The sequence below is a fragment of the Phyllobates terribilis genome, unplaced genomic scaffold, assembly GCF_046119375.1.
Source record: "Phyllobates terribilis strain yellow unplaced genomic scaffold, ASM4611937v1 Scaffold_2__4_contigs__length_985480577, whole genome shotgun sequence".
Classification (NCBI taxonomy): Eukaryota; Metazoa; Chordata; class Amphibia; order Anura; family Dendrobatidae; genus Phyllobates; species Phyllobates terribilis.
The window spans coordinates 190713908-190733516 of NW_027362762.1; the positions used below are offsets into that span (position 1 = coordinate 190713908).

The following is a 19609-nucleotide window of genomic DNA, read 5'->3' on the forward strand; positions in this document are numbered from 1 at the left end:
CCTGCGCAGCAGAAGCAGCACAGGCCCAGGGGGCGCGTCACAGTCATCAAAGCAAAAGGTGGCTACTTTTAAGAACCTAGAATATAAGACATATTTTCAGTTGTTTCACACTTTTTTGTTAAGTATATAATTCCACATGTGTTAATTCATAGTTTTGATGCCTTCAGTGTGAATATACAATTTTCAAAGTCATGAAAATACAGAAAAATCTTTAAATGAGAAGGTGTTTCCAAACTTTTGGTCTGTACTGTATATCTACTTGCATGATACTCACATGAAAGGACATCATGAACTACTGGGCCTCCTGAGGAGTCCACAGGGGCTAAACGCATAGAGGCATTTGAAGAATATCTGTGACTTATGGCACATCTCACTGGATGAGTACATTATCTCCTATTTATTTGATATATTCTGCTACTGCTGTTGTGATGGATATTATTTGAATATATTGCATATTGAATATTAAGTGCTATCAGTGACTAGCTAAACCATTTCCTATCTATCATGTTTGGTGTGTAAATATGTAGTACTGGTTATCATGGGTTCTACAAATTATGATGAATCTTAGGTGCCATCAGCCATTACACTAATTGAGCACGCTGCACTTTATCTAAATAAAAGAAATGTATAGATCTGCATCTGGATGAGTTAAATACACCAGATTTTGTGAAATTTGGGAGCAGCACTGCAGGTGTGTTAGGCATTGGTTTGTTACTGGAATCGAAATGGGTCCAGGACCTTCTGTGGTCTCCCATTTCAGTCCAGCCAGGGCTGATGCTGCTCAGCATCATCATCAGCTCAATGCCTAGCTGGTCCACGAGCACTGTTTATCTCCCAGGTAGTTGTGCCTAACAATGTTAAGCCTGGGTTGAAGAGAGAGACAGGGCTTGCGGAGTCTAAGTCCAGAGTTTGCCGTACTGAGCATGTCCATGACCTGGCGGATCATGATTGGTGGTTTGGCACCCACCTGACCCGGTGACCTGGCACCGCCTGATTGGTCCACGGGTAACGTCACCAATGGCGCATCGGTGGGCAGGGCTTAGTCTTTAAAAGGCCCGCCCACAAACATGGCGACGCGCTCAGATCATTTGAGCTGGTTGGTTGTGGTGTGCATGCTTGAACTCTTGGACTCCTCGAAGAGCCATAGCTTTATGCAGGCAGGTAGCTTGAGCCACAAAGAGCGGGTCTCCTCAGTCTGGTAGCACGCCGGCTGAGTGCACGAATACCCGGCGGGTATCACACCCTCATACCAGCGCCGACTGCTATAGCGTAGCGCCTGTACCGAAGACGGGGCTACTGCTTCTTCTCCGGTCACACGTCTCCCTGCGGTTCTTGGAGATTGTGCGAACCGTCTTACCCTTCCGTGTGCATTAACACGAAGGGCTAAGATAGTGGATAGGTGCGTCGCCGGTCGCTCTCCCTCCGTGCAGTTAACGGAGATAGAGCGTATCGCTTTGCCCGGTCCGGTGTGCTGTTAACACGGACGGGTTATCAGTTTAGTTGTCGTTTTCCTTTCCACCCGGGAAGTGTTCGGCAGCAGTCCATTTGGCTGCATTGCGGACCCCGGGGTCGGTTGCGTTCCATTAAAATAAAGTTGTCTGCAACCGCCCTCCTAACAGTATCTGAGCGCCAAGGTCTTGCCGAATATGGCCGACAACCAGCAATGGCAGCGTTACGTACAGCAACTGGAGACCAGACTTAGAACTCTGGAACAAACTGCTCCGGTCGCTGATATCACTGCAGTAGCTTCCCAGGCGGCTACTCTAGCAGCCAATATTATTAACTCGGCTGCGGTGAATACTGCAACCACTGCAAGTGCCCCATTACCCCGGTTTGCTCTCCCGGAGAAATTTTCTGGGGATAGTAAACTCTGCAGGGGTTTTATTAATGTATGCTCCATTCATTTGGAGATGATGGAGGCACAGTTCCCCTCCGAAAGAGGCAAAGTGGGATATATCATCTCATTGCTTTCTCACAGGGCTCTGGAGTGGGCTACTCCTCTATGGGAGCGGAACGACCCGGTGGCAGTAAATGCGGGTCTCTTCCTTAAGACTCTAAAAAGTGTTTTCCTGGGTCCTCAGGTCACGCATGATACGGCTCTTAAGCTCCTTGCGTTGGTCCAGGGTTCGGCCACCGCCAGTCACTATGCCGTCCGGTTCAGAACCTTAGCGGCTGAACTGGATTGCTCTGAGCGGTCGCTTATCCCGGTGTTCTGGAAGGGTCTGCCTGGGCATATTAAAGATGCTTTATCTATTAGAGAGATTCCAACCTCCCTGGAGGAGTTAATATCTCTCGCTGACCGTATAGACTTGCGTCATGCAGAACACAGGTTAGAGCTAGAGGCTGGCAGTCCCCAGTATCTGTTGGCACCAGGTGTCTTTAGACCCAAATCCAAGACCTCCGACCCGGAGCCTGAGGCTATGGATGTATCCCGGACTGAGTCTAGTCCCTCTCGTTCCCGTCCTACACATCTCTTGGAGCACCCCGTAAATAAGGGTTCCAAGCAGTCGGTAAAACGAGTAGGTCTTACCACCGTTGGAGGAGGTGTATTAAAGCCCGGGGCTTCTTCCTCCAAATTTTCATATAATGTGACATTGTCCCTTGGTAAATCTACAGTTACTGCCAAGGCGAGGGTGGACTCTGGTGCTGATGGCAATTTTGTATCATCTGCATTCGCCCAGAGGCATGCCATCCCTATTGAGTTACTCTCCAGACCAATGGACATTAGTGTTGTCAATGGTTCACTCCTGGACGCGCAATTCACCCACCAGTCGATTCCCCTCACCATGTCATTTCCACTGGGAGGTCATCTCATTTCTTATTATTCCCGGTGGGTTAGACGAGGTGTTATTGGGTCTCCCCTGGCTACGTTGTCATTCTCCACACATTGACTGGAATACAGGGAGAATTTCTTCCTGGAATGAGAATTGTGCGTTTCAGTGTATGGTCAAAGTCACCCGGAGGGTAGTCTCTGATCCCTCTACCGTTGTGGCATCTGGTACAGATTCTTTGTCTGTCCCCAGGACCTGGGTTTTGTCAGATTATGTCGTAAAGAACTCTCAGGAAAAGAGGGTGGCTGCAGTGCCTTCTAACCCGGTTCCGTCAGGGAAGACGTTTGTTTCCCCTAATCTACAGAATATGGTGCTCTCCTGGGCTCATGCCCCTAAGATCGGAGCCCACCTGGGGGTCAAACATACCACTAAGTCTCTTCAACGGTCCTATTGGTGGCCCAGGTGGCGCCAGGACGTCAAAGACTTTGTAAACGCGTGTCCCGTCTGCGCGAGAGATAAATCTTTCTGCCAGGGACCTGTCCCTCTGTCACCCGTGAAGGATCCCAAACATGGAGAACCGGTTGTCACTCCTTGCCATCTTGCTTCCCGCGTTAAAAAAGGGTACCCTGTACACCGGAGGGGTCACAGTTCTGTGAATCCTTTCTGCCCCCTGGCTCATGGAGGAGAATGAGCGTCAAGTGGAGGGGGAGATAATGTTAGGTGTCGGTTTGGTGCTGGATTTGAAATGGGTCCAGGACCTTCTGTGGTCTCCCATTTCAGTCCAGCCAGGGCTGATGCTGCTCAGCATCATCATCAGCCCCAATGCCTAGCTGGTCCGCGAGCACTGTTTATCTCCCAGGTAGTTGTGCCTAACAATGTTAAGCCTGGGTTGCAGAGAGAGACAGGGCTTGCGGAGTCTAAGTCCAGAGTTTGCCGTACTGAGCATGTCCGTGACCTGGCGGATCATGATTGGTGGTTTGGCACCCACCTGACCCGGTGACCTGGCACCGCCTGATTGGTCCACGGGTAACGTCACCAATGGCGCGTTGGTGGGCAGGGCTTAGTCTTTAAAAGGCCCGCCCACAAACATGGCGACGCGCTCAGATCATTTGAGCTGGTTGGTTGTGGTGTGCACGCTTGAACTCTTGGGCTCCTCGAAGAACCATAGCTTTATGTGGGCAGGTAGCTTGAGCCATATAGAGCGGGTCTGCTCAGTCCGGTAGCACGCCGGCTGAGTGCACGAATACCCGGCGGGTATCAAACCCTCATACCAGCGCCGACTGCTATAGCGTAGCGCCTGTACCGAAGACAGGGCTACTGCTTCTTCTCCGGTCACACGTCTCCCTGGGGTTCTTGGAGATTGTGTGAACCGCTTTAGCGCCATTCCCCATAGCGTAGCGCCTATATCAAAGACAGGGCTACTGCTTCTCCCACGGTCGCATGCCTCCCTGCGGTTCTTGGAGCTTGTGCGAACCATCTTACCCTTCCGTGTTCATTAACACGAAGGGCTAAGATAGTGGATAGGTGCGTCGCCGGTCGCTCTCCCTCCCTGCAGTTAATGGAGATAGAGCGTATCGCTTTGCCCGGTCCGGTGTGCTGTTAACACGGACGGGTTATCAGTTTAGTTGTCGTTTTCCTTTCCACCCGGGAAGTGTTCGGCAGCAGTCCATTTGGCTGCATTGCGGACCCCGGGGTCGGTTGCGTTCCATTAAAATAAAGTTGTCTGCAACCGCCCTCCTAACAGGTGCCTATGTGTATATATTAATTTATGAGTATCTCACAATAAAGAGATCTTAAGGCACTTCGCACTTTTTCAAGCAGTACTGCACTTTATACGTCTTTTGTTTAAATAAGTACTATTTGTGTGGAGATCTGAATCTGTTCAAGTGGGGTAGTTTTGATCTCTGCCATTATTGATAAGTCATAGGTGATAATATCGGTGTATCATTATGGCATTGATCTGATTCTTTTAACACCTACACCTTCCCTTATCATTGAGAATTCTATATGTATTAGCATAAGGTTTTCTGATTTATACTCACCTTAGATTGAGGGAGAGACGGGGACCTTTAGGGCTAGCCACCGAGGAGCGGGGGCGCCACACCGCTCCCCATGGGGTGCCAACCCGCGCTGATAGGAAGGGTGAGGGTAGGTACAGGCGAGAAATCAGTTAGCCTTACATATCACAATCAGGTTTTAACAATTTTTTTGTGTGTGTTTTATGTTTTTTGATGTACTGTCCGTGTGCTTCACTCTTTGGGTCAAGCGTGTCTTGATATTTTAGTAAATCAATAAAAGTTAATTTTTACAGGTCTTTATATGATTTATGATCCATCCATGAGTTCACAATAGAAAATGTCAATTTTTGCTGCTACTACTGTGCTAGAGAAGCTAAGCCATATTTAAGCTTTTAATTCTATGGTGCTGATATTCTGCTCCATCCAGGGGTTCACATTATAAAATCTTAATTTGTTCTGTTACTACTGTGCTACAAAAACTATACCATATTTGAGCTTTTAATTCTTTGGTGCTGATATTCTTCTCCATCCAGGGGTTCACATTACTAAATCTCAATATTTGCTGCTACTACCATGCTACACAAACTAGGCCACACTTGAGTTTTTAATTCTTTGGTGCTCACACTCTTCTACATACAGGGGTTCACATGATAAAATCTAACTTTGTTGTCTTACTACTGTCCTACAGAAACCATGCCACATTTGATCTTTTAAATTCTTTGGTGCTGATATTCTTCTCCATACAGGGGTTCACATGATAAAATCTCAATTTGTTGTGTTACTACTGTGCTACTTATAGCAGGCCACATTTCAGCTTTAAATTCATGGTGCTGATATTTTCTCTATACAGGGGTTCACATGATAAAATCTAACTTTGTTGTCTTACTACCATGCTATATAAAGCAGGCCATATGTCAGCTTTTAAAGGGAATCTGTCACCACTTTGGAGTTATCAGACCTCTATTATAGGCATAAAGGGTATAGAAAAGTAAATCTATGCATACCTGTATGGCCCATAGTAGAGGTTTGATTGCAGAGAAATGTGTTTTTATAAACACCGTTTTTCACAGGCTTGGCGTCCGGGAGACGCCAAGAAACCCCCGCTTATGTGCTTACTATTCCCCCAGATCCCCGCTTATATGCTTAATTATCATATTCCTCCCTCCCCTGCACGTCACAGGGCCCTGTGAGGGGCACTGTTCTCCCTCTTGTGCCGGGAATGCGCAAAGCGCCGCTCACAAAGGGCGCGCTTTGTGCCACAGGGTTCTATTGCACAGGCGCCAGGAAGTGACAGTGACTCCCTGGCGCCTGCGCAATAGAACACTGCGGCGCAGTGCACATAGAGACGGGGCCGGAATGAAGCAAAGCGCACTCTATGTGAGCGGCGCTTTGCGCCTGCCCGGCACAAGAGGGAGCACATTGCTCGTCACAGGGCACTGTGACGTGCAGGGGAGGGAGGGGGATATGATAATTAAGCATATAGGCGGGGATTTGGGAGAATAATAAGCACATAGGCGGGGATTTCTTGCCGTCCCCTGGACGCCAAGCCTGTGAAAATCGGAGTTGTTAAAAACAGATTTCTCTGCAATAAAACCTCTACTATGGGCCATACAGGTATGTATAGATTTACTTTTCTATACCCTGCATTCCCATCTCAATGGAGATAGCCATTGCTCAAACTCCGCCTGGATAAGTGTCCACAACTGTATGACTGAGCTGTATGACTGCGATCTCCAAGGTATATTAATTTAAACACTACACATTGAGAGAGATGTCGTCTGCTAAGTGTCTGAGATCGGTCAAAAACAGCAGGCGTGTCCACTTCCGTAACAGCTGACGGGCTCTCACGCATGTGGAGAACCGGGCTCTCTCACAAGTGGAGGTTCTGCGCCCGGAGACCTCTGTAAGAATACTTGCCACGGTGACGGAGGATGAAGAAGCAGCAATTGCGATTGATGGGGCGGCCGGTGGTTGGCAAAGCCCGCTTGTCTGCATTTTAACGCAATGAGATTCCCAGTCTAACGCATGTGGAGCCAGTTCATGCATGTAGTAGTCAAATTATTGCAATTATTGCCTCTACTCAGTCGTTTTTAACAAAGTTGGCAGATAACGTCAGTTGTGTCATCTTTTGCGGTCTCCAAAAAGACCCAGGCTAGGCAACCCTTGGCACCCCTGCAAACTGCAGACCCGCGACAGCTGCTGGCCACAGCAACAGTTGTGGCTGTCGATAGAGTGCTTGTTGTGGTTGCATCACCCAGTGTCCGTGCGGGAAGATGCTACATAAATTCATCATCTTTCCACCATCTCATTCAACCGCCCCCAACTGACCTATCCATCAAAGTCAATGGCGGCCTGCTCACCCCAGTCCCGCAAGCTTGACTCTCATCTCTCCTTCAAACCTGAGATCCAAGCCCTTTCCACTTCCTGCCGACTCCAACTCCAAAATATCTCCTGGATTCGCACGTTCCTCAATCATGAATCTGCAAAAACACTAGTGCATGCCCTCATCATCTCCCGCCTCGACTACTGCAATCTTCTGCTCTGTGGCCTCCGTTCTAACACTCTCGCACCCCTCCAATCTATCCTAAACTCTGCTGGCGACTGATCCACCTGTCACCCCGCTATTCCCCGGCTTCTCCCCTCTGTCAAACCCTGCACTGGCTCCCTGTTGCCCAGAGACTTAAGTTGAAAACCCTAACTTTGGCATACAAAGCCATCTAAAACCTCCTGCATACATCTGTGACCTAGTCTCCCAGTACTTACCTGCGTGCAACCTCCGATCCTCACAAGATCTCCTTTTCTACTTCCCTCTTATCTCCTCTTCCCACAATCGCATACAAGATTGTCCTGTGCATCTCCCCTACTCTGGAACTCTTTAATCCAACACCTCAGACTCTCTCCTACCATGGAAACCTTCAAAAGGAACCTGAAGACCCACCTCTTCTGAGCGTACAACCTGCAGTAACCCTCACTTCAACATACCACTGCTCCACGAGCTATTCCCTCACCTACTATATCCTCACTCATCCCTTGTAGATTGTTTGTTAGCCCTCGCAATCAGGGTCATCTGTCCTCCCCTACCAGTCGGTGACACTTTTTCACATGTAAAGTGTCATGGAATAAATGCCATAAATAATAATTACACTATTTGTACTGTGGGTCAATTGATGCTACTTTTCCTGGTGTCTGCCCTCAATTTGAGCTGTTTTGGCAACTTTTGGGCCCGTTTGAAGGTGTTGTGTATGCATTTGGTTTTTCCTCCCATTGAATGCAGTGGAATTTGGATATGTTCGACGAATTGTTTGGAGAACATCGAGAAGTTTGCCGATCTGAAATAAATCGAACCTTGAGAGTTTCGCTCATTTCTAGCCCCAATCTCCACAATGTTCACCAAGTGTGCCTTCAGGGAAATGTAGCGTCTCTGGCCACAAGCGCTTGTCCATGTGTCAGTCGTTAAGTGGACAATCCCAGTAACCACGCTGGTAAGGGCACGGGTGATGTTCCTGGACATGTGCTGGTACAAGGAGGGTATGCCACACCAGGAGAAAAAGTGTCGGAGGGGACCAAGTACCGATTGACAACTGCCTCCATGAGTCGGCGGAGATCTTCCATGTCAACAAGCCTAAACAGCAACATTTTCATGGCAAGCAGCCTGAAAATGTGTCCATTTAGCATTGGGGCCTGTGGGAGGGTGGCTGGAAACTTTCTCTTTTGTTCCAAGGCCTGGTGTAGGGTCAGCTGAATGCTGTGCTGGGACAAGGATTTGGAAGTGCTTGATGATGGTGCGTCAGAATGTGCAAGGATGGGTGCAGGGCAGGAGGCATCTGCGCCAGTGTCATGGACAGGGGAATGGGAAACACCTAGCACAGGAGAAGAGGCAGTGGTGTCACCCGCTGGCTACAATCGTGGACCCAAGCGTTCGGCCCACAGAGTCGGGTGCTTAGATGAGATGTGCCTGATCATGCTGGTGGTGGTTAGGCTCTTAGTGGTCAGGCCCCTGCTGATCTTGGCATGGCACAGGTTGCAAATGACCATTTTTTTTGTCTCAGAACGCTCTTTAAAAAAGTCATAGACTGGGGAACAGCTACACGTGTGGTTAAATGTGTTGAGTGTGGTAAACACCATGTCACCAAACAGCACAGTGAGTATCTGTAGCCCTATATACAGGCCCACTGACTGATTACAAGTTTGTAGACACCTGTGATGCTAATTAGTGGGCACAACTTGATTTTACATGTCTCTTTTGTCACATTATTTGGAGGGGTACCATCATTTCTGTCCAGGCCTATTTCATGAGTTTCATTTTTTTTTTAATTCTGTGGAAGCAGGGTTGAAAAGCAATGTCTGACTTTCATTTGTTCATTTTCATAGATTTTTAATTTATTATTACTTTTGTCAGATTCAAGTTATTTCTGTGACCACTGTGGATTTTTCTTTCATTAAACGAGGGGTACCAACAATTTTGGCCACGTGTGTAACTCTTTGACAAAGAAATTCCCAAGTGTTGGTGCTCTGGGGAACAGTTGCCCGCATTCTCCATCTGGTCATCCCATTGCCTCTTCCTGTCTGTTTTGGTAGTGCCAATCTCTCCCCTTCAGCATTGCTGGCCTCGCTCTACATGCCAGCTACCCAGGTTGGGTCGGTGACTTTGTCATCCACCACCTCGTCTTCCACCGCCGCACCCTGGTCCTCCTAACTTGGTGACTCAATAGCAACCTGACTTATCGGCAACTGTGTCTCATCATCATCTTCCTCCTTAAGACAAAATTTGACATTTGCCACTGTCATCTTCTTGTGGCCATGACTGCTCTAAGTTTTGTGTATCACTAAACAGCATGTCCTCCTGTCCCTCTTGAAACATGCAGAGGCTACAATCAAGAAATTATGTTGTAAGGAGCTCCTCGGAGTGTGCTAGTGTGGGATCACTAGTCTCCTGGGACTCAACATGGTGGTAGGAAGGACGATCAAGGTGAGGATTAAGTGATCCAGACTTTAGACCGGTGAGACTGGACTGTGTGGAAGCCTGGATGGTGCTGCCAAGCATGCTGGAAGCATTATCTGCTATCCAACCGACCACCTGTTCACACTGCTATAGTTTCAGAAGTGGAGTATCTTGCCTCCTGCAAAGTGGGACAGGAACCTATGTGTCGTAGATGGGAGTGTTTCTTGCGCTCCAGCAACAAGGGCACCTGCCCCACGTCCTCAGCGTCTCTGTGCACCATCATCAGCACTACCACTTCCCAATCCCTTATCGCATGCCTTACGCATTTTCACAAAAGTATTGTTATTTCTCATTGGACATATTTACACATTGATGTACACCACCATGATTCTATAGGAGCAAGGGAAAGAAGGGGGAAGGGAAAAAAATGTGTATAACATATACCTTTTATTAATTCTGTTATTAAAATCAATTAAATATTACATACACCCGTTTTGGATGTATACTGGATCACAGCCTACTATCACATATTCTAAAATTGTATGGCTGTGTTCCACTAATTCCCAATTAGATAGGTAGCAGTTGCACAAAATGGATACTCTGACTACTGTCCCTTAATTATAAGTCAGATTGATTCTCGTATCCTCCTTCTTTCCCTTGCTCCTCATGCATTTTCTAATTTCTAGGTCTCTTGAAACCAAATTTATTTTAAACCAAATTTTAGTTTAATACCACCGTAACACAAAGCACGTAAAAGTGTATGGATGACAAATTCAATCCAGAAATTTTTTTCAACGCTTTTTTGGAGTGTTATATAACACCAAAATATACCACAAAGCATGTAATACCCTACGGATGAGTAAGTGAATACAGAAAACTACATTTTTCAATGCTTTTTTTGAGTGCTATATGCCACAGAAATGTACCCCAGAGCATGTAATACTCTATGAAAGAGTAAGTGAATACAGAAAAAATTTTGAATTTTTTTTAATGTACCCCAGAGCATGTAGTACTGTATAGATGCGTAAGTGAATACAGAAATTGTTTTCAACTCTCTTTTGGAGTGTTATATGCTACAGAAATGTACCCAAGAGCAAGTCATACTCTATGGATGAGTAAGTGAAACCAAAACAATTTTTGAACGCTTTTTTGAAGTGCTATATGCTACAGAAATGGGTTATAGGAAGTTTCGCCCCCAGCAGTTTGCCCCCATCAGTTCACCTCCAGGTACATTTTGCCCCCGCACATTTCGCCCCTATCATTTCGTCCCCAGGAAGATTCGCCCCCGCATGTTTCGCCCTCGGAGTTTTAGAAACGTTTTGGAAAATGTCTTGTTAAAATTGCGGGCAAAATGCTCTGACACTATAATACAATCAGTTGTGAGGTTTACAGATGGAAACAGTTGATTTAACATGTCACAAAAGTGCAGCACTCTGTACAGTACTTTGGTGACATGTGGATTGATGATGGATGGGAGTTTATGAACCACAAGGACAAACTGGCGAAACATCCAAACACAAAATTCTGGGGGCAAAACAGGGTACAAACATCCAGGGGCAAACTGCTGGTAGCGAAACATCCGGGAGCGAACTGGGGGCGATATGTGCGGGGGCAAAACATCCTGGGGGCCAAATGCTGGGGACGAAATGTGCGGGGGCGAAATGTACCCGGGGGTGAATTGCCTGGGAGCGAACTGCTGGGGGCGAAACATCCAATTCCCACAGAAATGTACCTCAGAACACATAATACTCTATGGATGAGTAAGTGAATAGAGAAAAAAAATTCAACCCTTTTTTGGAGTGTTATATGCCACAGAAATGTACTACTAAGCATGTAATACTCTATGGGCGAGTAATTGAATCCAGAAAAATGTTTCAACACTTTTTTAGAGTGTTATATAATAACAAAATGTACTACAAAGCATGTAATACTCTATACTCTATAGATCACAATATTGTCAATTTTTTCACAAAAAAAAGAATATGGTCAACTGCCGCAGCTATATATTTTGCAACGGACTGCAAAGCCCTAATCCCTGCCTAGGGACTGTATTCAGCCACTCTCCCTGATCCTGCAACTCACTCTCCTTCCCTAGGGTAAATGCAGAATGTAACTGAAAAACAGAAAAGCCCGGCTTAGAAGGACTGTTAGTATAATGGTTCAGGTTCAGCACCAGAATCAACACTACATGACTCCGATTTGTTATACTGTGCACACACGCCTGGACAAGCACTCTCTTCCTCCAATAACAACTGTCACAGAGCTGTGCAATGGCATCAGTGTGCAGAGTCTGGCGGCGCCTGTCCTTTTATAACCCCTGATGATGTCATACACCCAGCCAATCACAGTAACGCCACTAACAAGATGGCTATGGCATTACAGTGATTTGCAGGCAATCCTCGCATGCTTATTGGCTGTGTAACAGGTGCCAAACATGAGGGGCTGGAATTCGAGCTTAAAATCAAGCAGCGGCTAATGCTGACCGAGCAACGAGCACATCCGAGCACCCAGATACTGGAGTGATATCCGAGCATTACCGAGCAAGTTCGCTCATCCCTATTATTTAACAAAAGTTAGACCAAAAAATGCAAAAGCAATGTATGAAAAATTAAGCATGCTCTTCCTGTTTCCATAGGAATTAAAAGAATAAGCAGTAGCCAGGTGCTGCAAATCAAATTCCCTTGATTAATTGCTCATCTGTAAGTGTGACCACCTCTATAAATGCAGAAGTTTTGGCATTTTGCTGGTCTGTCTGGAGTATTCAGGCATGTGTTAACACAATGTCATAAAAAATGGAATTGTAAAAATACCTAAGAGCTACAGCTCAGACTCTAATGGCTTCAGTTACCTGATTATAGCAATGTGTCACTTACTGGGCAGTGTTTTACTGATTCAATGCAATCAGTGTTTTATGAAGTATCACATCTTTTGGATCTCTTGAATCTAGCACAGCAGCACAGACTATCATTCCTATCACCCACCAATTATTATACATGGCGGGATTTCCCAACCCGAGAGTACTGCAGCAGTTGTCACACCTTGATTCTTCAGTTGTGGGTTAAACAACTCCAAAAGGTGAGCAATTTCTATATCTCTCTCCTAGACCAATTTCTCCACCAGATAAGATGTTATTGCACTTGGTGTCTCCCCCTCTTTGTATACACTGGCAGTATTAGTAAAGATGAGCTAGTTAGTTTAGAAATACTAGCTCATCTTTAATAATACTAGCCCATACCAGTACCCCACTTCCACCTTGCTGGCATCTGAGTCAAAGTGGAGATCTGTGCCCATTACTGATCCAGCTAAGAAGGATCCATCCATCTGGTCCATCAAGAGTCACTCTAATCTCATCAGTCCATAAAACCTTTGAAAAATCTGTCATCAGATAATTATTGGTCCAAAAATATACCTTGTTAAAGGGTGTTGCTATCCTTAGGCCACACCCTCCCTCATTACACAGATACACATCACCTGATCTGCTTCATCCAATAAGCATTCAAGTTTATAGAGCTCGGAGTTGGAAAACATGCATAAAAATGATTATATGCTCAAAATACTCACTTGCTAATACTTCTTCACACAGTGTAAGTCACGTGTTACTTTATTACTAAACTTAAAGTGTTATTCCCAACAATGAAAGTTAATATCTTTCTATAGGACAGGTGATAACTTTCTGATTGGTGGGGGCACAATTGCTGTGGCCCCTACCAATCCTACGATTGGTCCTTTAGAGTGGAGAAGTGGTGGCACATGTGCAGCATGCACCATTAATTTTCTTGGGACTGCTGTAGATAGCCAAGTATAACATTCAGCTGTCTCTGTCATTTCTATAGAAAATTAATGTATTGCCACTACTCCATTCCGATGGGGTATTTTAGAGCCAGATTTTAAAGCCTCAGTAGAAGTTCCACCAATTGGACTTCAACTAGTCAGAAAGTTCTCCCTTTTCCTCCTTAGAAATAACCCTTTAAAGAAATCTAGAAATAAATGTTTAAATTAAACAAGAGATATAGTTGTTCTTGCTGTTTGTTAGTCTGTTGCATTTTCTGCATGAGTGGTATGGAAATCCCTCAGAGAACACAAGTTTTATTCTCCTGCTGATTAGCTCCATCATTGGTTGTTGGCTGGATAAAGCCTTGCCCACTTAGCTAAGCAGTGTAAGGGACTAGTACTTTTTCTTTTGTCTTACTGCAGGCAGGGTGAAGGGGGAAGGCTACTATTCTAACCAGTCCATCACCCTAAACGTGCCCTCCGTTCTATAACTGATCTAAGACTAACATCCTCTATAATCCGAACCTCTGATTTCCATCTCCAAGACTTCTTACCGGGCTGCACCAGTTTTCTGAAATGCACTATCCCAAACAATCTGATTAATACCTAGGCCCCCACATTTTTAAGCGTGCTTTAAAAACACATCTCTTTAGACAAGCCTATCACCTCACTGGTCCCTCCTACTCATCTGTCTCAACATCCTTCATGCACCAATACCACTTGGTAACTGTATTTAGACAGATACTGGCTGGTGACCGGCTCATGCAGCTTATTTGAAAACCCCTATTTATTATAATGATGGCTTCACCATACATGACAAGCATGTTCTACCTATTGTGTCCTCCTGTTTCTGTATAGCTTGTAAGCTTGCGAGCAGGGCCCTCACCCCTCCTCCTGTAAAGTAAGTCTGTACATGTCCCTGCTTAATTAATTAAAAGTGCTGTGGAATATGTTGGAGCTATATAAATAGAATTATTATTATTATTATTATTAAACTAAGATGATCATCTGAGACATACAAGTGCATCTCACTAATCAAAGAATCATAGAATCATCGAATGGTAGAGTTGGAAGGGACCTCCTGGGTCATCTGGTCCAACCCCCTGCTCAAAGCAGGATTCACTAGATCATCTCAGACAGATGTCTGTCCAGCCTCTGTTTGAAGACGTCCATTGAAGGGGAACTCACCACCTCTCGTGGCAGCCTGTTCCACTCATTAATCACCCTAACTGTCAAAAAGTTTTTTCTAATATCTAATCTGTGTCTCCTCCCATTTAGTTTCATCCCATTGCTTCTAGTCTTTCCTTGTGCAAATGAGAATAAAGATGATCCTTCTACAATGTGACAGCCCTTGACATATTTGTAGACAGCTATTAAGTCTCCTCTCAGTCTTCTTTTTTGCAAGCTAAACATTCCCAAATCCTGCAACCGTTCCTCATAGGACATGGTTTGCAGACCAGTCACCATTCTGGTCGCTCTTCTCTGACCTTGCTCCAGTTTGTCTATGTCTTTTTTAAAATGTGGTGCCCAAAACTGTACACAGTATTCCAGATGAGGTCTGACCAAAGAGGAGTAAAGACCGATAATGACTTCACGTGATCTAGACTGTATGCTTCTGTTAATACATCCCAGAATTGTATTTGCCTTTTTTGCTGCTGCATCACACTGTTGACTCATGTTCAGTCTATGATCTATTAGTATACCTAAGTCTTTTTCACATGTACTGTTGCTTAGCTCTATTCCTCCCATTCTGTATATGCTTTTTTCATTTTTATTGCCCAGATGTAGTACTTTGCATTTTTCCCTGTTAAAAACCATTCTGTTGGTTGCTGCCCACTGCTCCAGTTTATTTAGGTCTTTTTGAATCCTCTCTCTCTCTTCTCTAGTATTAGCTATCCCTCCTAGCTTTGTGTCATCAGCAAATTTAATCAGTTTACCCTCAATTCCTTCATCTAAATCATTGATAAAGATGTTGAACAATACAGGTCCCAGGACGGAGCCCTGTGGTACCCCACTTGAGACATTCATCCAGCTGGATGTGAAGCCATTTACAACCACCCTTTGAGTCCGATCACTAAGCCAGTTATGAATCCACCTAACAGTTGCCTGGTCCATTGCATACTTGGTCATTTTTTCAATAAGGATGGTGTGAGATACTTTGTCAAATGCTTTGCTGAAGTCAAGATATACTATATCTACAGCATTTCCCTGATCCACCCAGTCAGTGATTCTGTCATAGAAGGAAATTAAGTTAGTCTGACATGACTTGTTAGTTACAAACCCATGCTGACTCTGGTTAATCACTTCATTCTTATCCATGTACTTACATACATGTTGTTTAATAATTTGTTCAAAGATCTTTCCTGGTATAGAAGTCAGACTCACCGGCCTATAGTTCCCTGGGTCCACCTTCTTCCCCTTTTTGAAGATAGGAACAACATTTGCTCTTCTCCAGTCTTCTGGGACTTCTCCTGTTCTCCAAGAATTTTCAAAGATTATGGAGAGTGGTTCTAAAATTTCTTCTACGATCTCCTTCAGTACTCTGGGGTGTAATTCATCTGGACCTGGTGACTTGAACTCATTTATGTTAGCTAAATATTCCCTCACAATCTTTCTGTTTACAGATAACTTGGATTCCTCTATTCCTTTAAAAGGACAGTGAAGATCAGTTGATGTTACATTTTCTTTCTGAGAGAAAACAGATGCAAAATAGGAATTAAAAAGTTCGGCCTTCTCAACATCCTCTCTTACCATTTCTCCATTTTCATCCTGTAAAAATCCTATAGCATCTTTGACTTTCTTTTACTTTTGACATACCCCCAAAATCCTTTTTTATTGCTTTTGACATCTCTTGCAAGCCTTAATTCATTGTCAGCTTTAGCTAACCTGATACGTGCCCTACAGGATCTGCAGACTGCATTATAATCTTCTTTAGATATGCCTCCCTCTTTCCATTTAATAAACATTTCTTTCTTTCTTTTTAGCATGTGTTTAAGTTCTGTGTTCATCCATCCTGGTTTCCTTAAATGCTTCCCATTCTTCCTACTTTTCGGGATTGTTAACGATTGTGCTTTGAGAATCTCATTTTTAAAAATTTCCCATCCTTCCTGGACATTTTTGTCCTTAAGGACATCCAGCCATTGGATCCCTCCTATTCTCTTTCTGAGTCTCTTAAAATCTGCCTTTCTAAAATCTAACCTTGAAGTTTGAGTCTTCACATGTCTTCCTCCTCTAGTTATCCAAAATTCTATAATAGCATGATCGCTGCCTCCTAGGGTCCCAGCCACCTTTACCTCCTCAACCATTTCCTCCCTGTTTATAAGGATTAGATCCAAAGTAGCAGATCCCCTTGTTTTCTCCCCTACCTTTTGGAAGATAAAGTTGTCAGCAAGAGAGGATAAGAATTTGCTTGACCTGTTAGTTTTACTTGAGAGAGATTCCCAACAAATGTCTGGATAGTTGAAATCTCCCATGACCACTACGTCATATTTTTTGGAGAACTTGGTCATTTGATACATAAAGAGTTCATCCATATCTTCAGCTTGCCCAGGTGGCCTGTAGTAAATGCCTACAATGGTGTCCTTTCCGTTGTTCTCTCCTTGTATTCTTACCCAAACAGTTTCCACAGAACTCCCAGTCTCTGAAGCTTCCATCTCTGTGCAGATATATGCTTTTCTAACATACAATGCAACACCTCCTCCTCGTTTATCAAGTCTGTTTCTTGCAAATAAGTTGTATCCTTTTAGCCTTTTATTCCAATCATGTGTATCGTCCCACCAAGTTTCAGTGATTCCAATGACATCATATTCCTTTTCCTGCATTAGTAGTTCCAATTCTCCTTGTTTGTTGCCCATGCTTTGTGCATTTGTATAAAAACATTTTAGTTTGTGATTGGTTTCTCTTCCTCCCATATTTTTATTATTTAAATTGTTTTGTCTTTGTTCTTCCTTTCCACTTCCAGTAGCAGAGATCTCAATAGTATTTGTCAGCTGTATGGCTTTTTCTGGCCTTTTGCTTCCCTTCCCACATTGTTCTAGTTTAAAGCTCTTCTGATGAGTGTAGCAAGGCGACTTCCAAATACATGTTTTCCAGTCTTCGTAAGGTGCACCCCATCTCTAGCAAGTAGTCCATCGTATAGGTAATTTATTCCGTGATCCAGAAATCCAAATCCTTGTTGACGGCACCATCGACGTAGCCAGTTGTTCACCTGTAGAATCTTATTCCACCTCATTATTCCATGGCCATCCACTGGGAGGATGGATGAGAAGACCACCTGCGCTCCCAATTCTTTCACTTTCTTGCCTAAGTCTTCAAAGTCACTGCAGATGGTTTCCAGGTCCTTTCTTGCGGTGTCATTTGTCCCCACATGTATTAGCAGGAATGGGTAGTGATCTGTAGGTCTGAAGAGTCTTGATATCCTGTCAGACACATCTTTAATTTTTGCTCCTGGAAGACAGCACATTTCTCTTGAGGTTATGTCTGGTCTGCAGATAGCGGCCTCTGTTCCTCTTAACAGGGAATCCCCCATGACCACCACTCTCCGTTTTTTCTTCACAACATTCTTCTTTCTCCATCCAGGAGGATTCTGAGGGCTTACAAGGTTATTCATTGCTGGCAAAGTCTTATCTTGCTGTATTTCTTCATGGTGCTCCTGCGAGAGAGCCTGAATTAAATTAGAATATCATCAATAAGTTAATTTATTTCAGTTCTTCAATACAAAAAGTGAAACTCATATATTATATATAGTCATTACAAACAGAGTGATCTATTCCAAGTGTTTATTTCTGTTAATGTTGATGATTATGACCTAAAAAGGTCCCTTAGTCTGTTTCAGTAGGCTCAAAAAACATGGAGAAGACTGCTGACTTGACAGATGTCCAGAAGGTAGTCATTGACACACTCCACAAGGTCCCAGAGTTCCAATTTTCATTTGGAAATCAAGATCCCAGAGTCTGGAGGAAGAGTGGAGAGGCACACAATCCAAGCTGCTTGAGGTCTAGTGTGAAGTTTCCACAATCGGTGATGGTTTGGGGAGCCATGTCATCTGCTGGTGTAGGTCCACTGTGTTTTATCAAGACCAAAGTCAGCACAGCCGTCTACCAGGAAATTTTAGAGCACTTCATGCTTCCCTCTGCCGACAAGCTTTTTGGAGATGGAAATTTCATTCTCCAACAGAACTTGACACCTGTCCACACTGCCAAAAGTACCAATACCTGGTTTAAAAACAACAGTATCACTGTGCTTGATTGGCCAGCAAACTCGCCTGACCTTAACCCCGTAGAGAATCTATGGGGTATTGTCAAGAGGAAGATGAGACACCAGACCCAACAATGCAGACGAGATGAAGGCTGCTATCAAAGCAACCTGGGCTGCCATAACATTTCAGCAGTGCCACAGGCTGATTGCCTCCATGTCACGCCGCACTTATGCAGTAATTGATGCAAAAGGAGCCCCGACCAAGTATTGAGTGCATTTACTGAACATACATTTCAGTAGGCCAAGATTTTGAATTTTAAAAACATTTTTCAAGCTGTTGTTATACAGTATTCTAATTCACTGAGATAATGACTTTTGTGTTTTCATAGGCTGTAACCCATAATCATCAACATTAACAGAAATAAGCACTAGAAATAGATCACTCTGTTTGTAATGACTCTATATAATATGAGTTTCACTTTTTGTATTGAAGAACTGAAATAAATTAACTTTTTGATGATATTCTAATTTAGTGAGATGCACCTGTACTTTATCTAAAAAGATTTATATATATATATATATATATATATATATATATATATATAAATATATATTTTACTTGTAATATGAGAAAAAATAGTATATAAAAAAGAGGAGATTAAGGGAAGATTTGCTGATTTTGTATATCTATGTATAGTGTTCCTTAAAGTCTTAATAGGGTATTTCACATTTTTTTAAATACTTTTCTTGTTGCTTGATGAAAAAGAGATTAAACATCTACAGTTAAGATTATTTGGAAAAGCAATTACCTGTAGTTCCAAAAGCGCTGTAATGCAAAAGTAAGGCAACTCATTCATTCTTATTTATCCAAACTAAAGACAGCATAATAAAGAAACAGCATGAGTTACATT

The 19609-nt window shown here is 44.0% G+C and overlaps 1 protein-coding gene across 1 annotated transcript in view; it reads right to left on the reverse strand.

The window, feature by feature from the left end:
- GDF11 (growth differentiation factor 11) overlaps positions 1–19609 on the reverse strand; it is a 394104-nt gene that overhangs the window by 30991 nt on the left and 343504 nt on the right. The window lies entirely within an intron of this gene.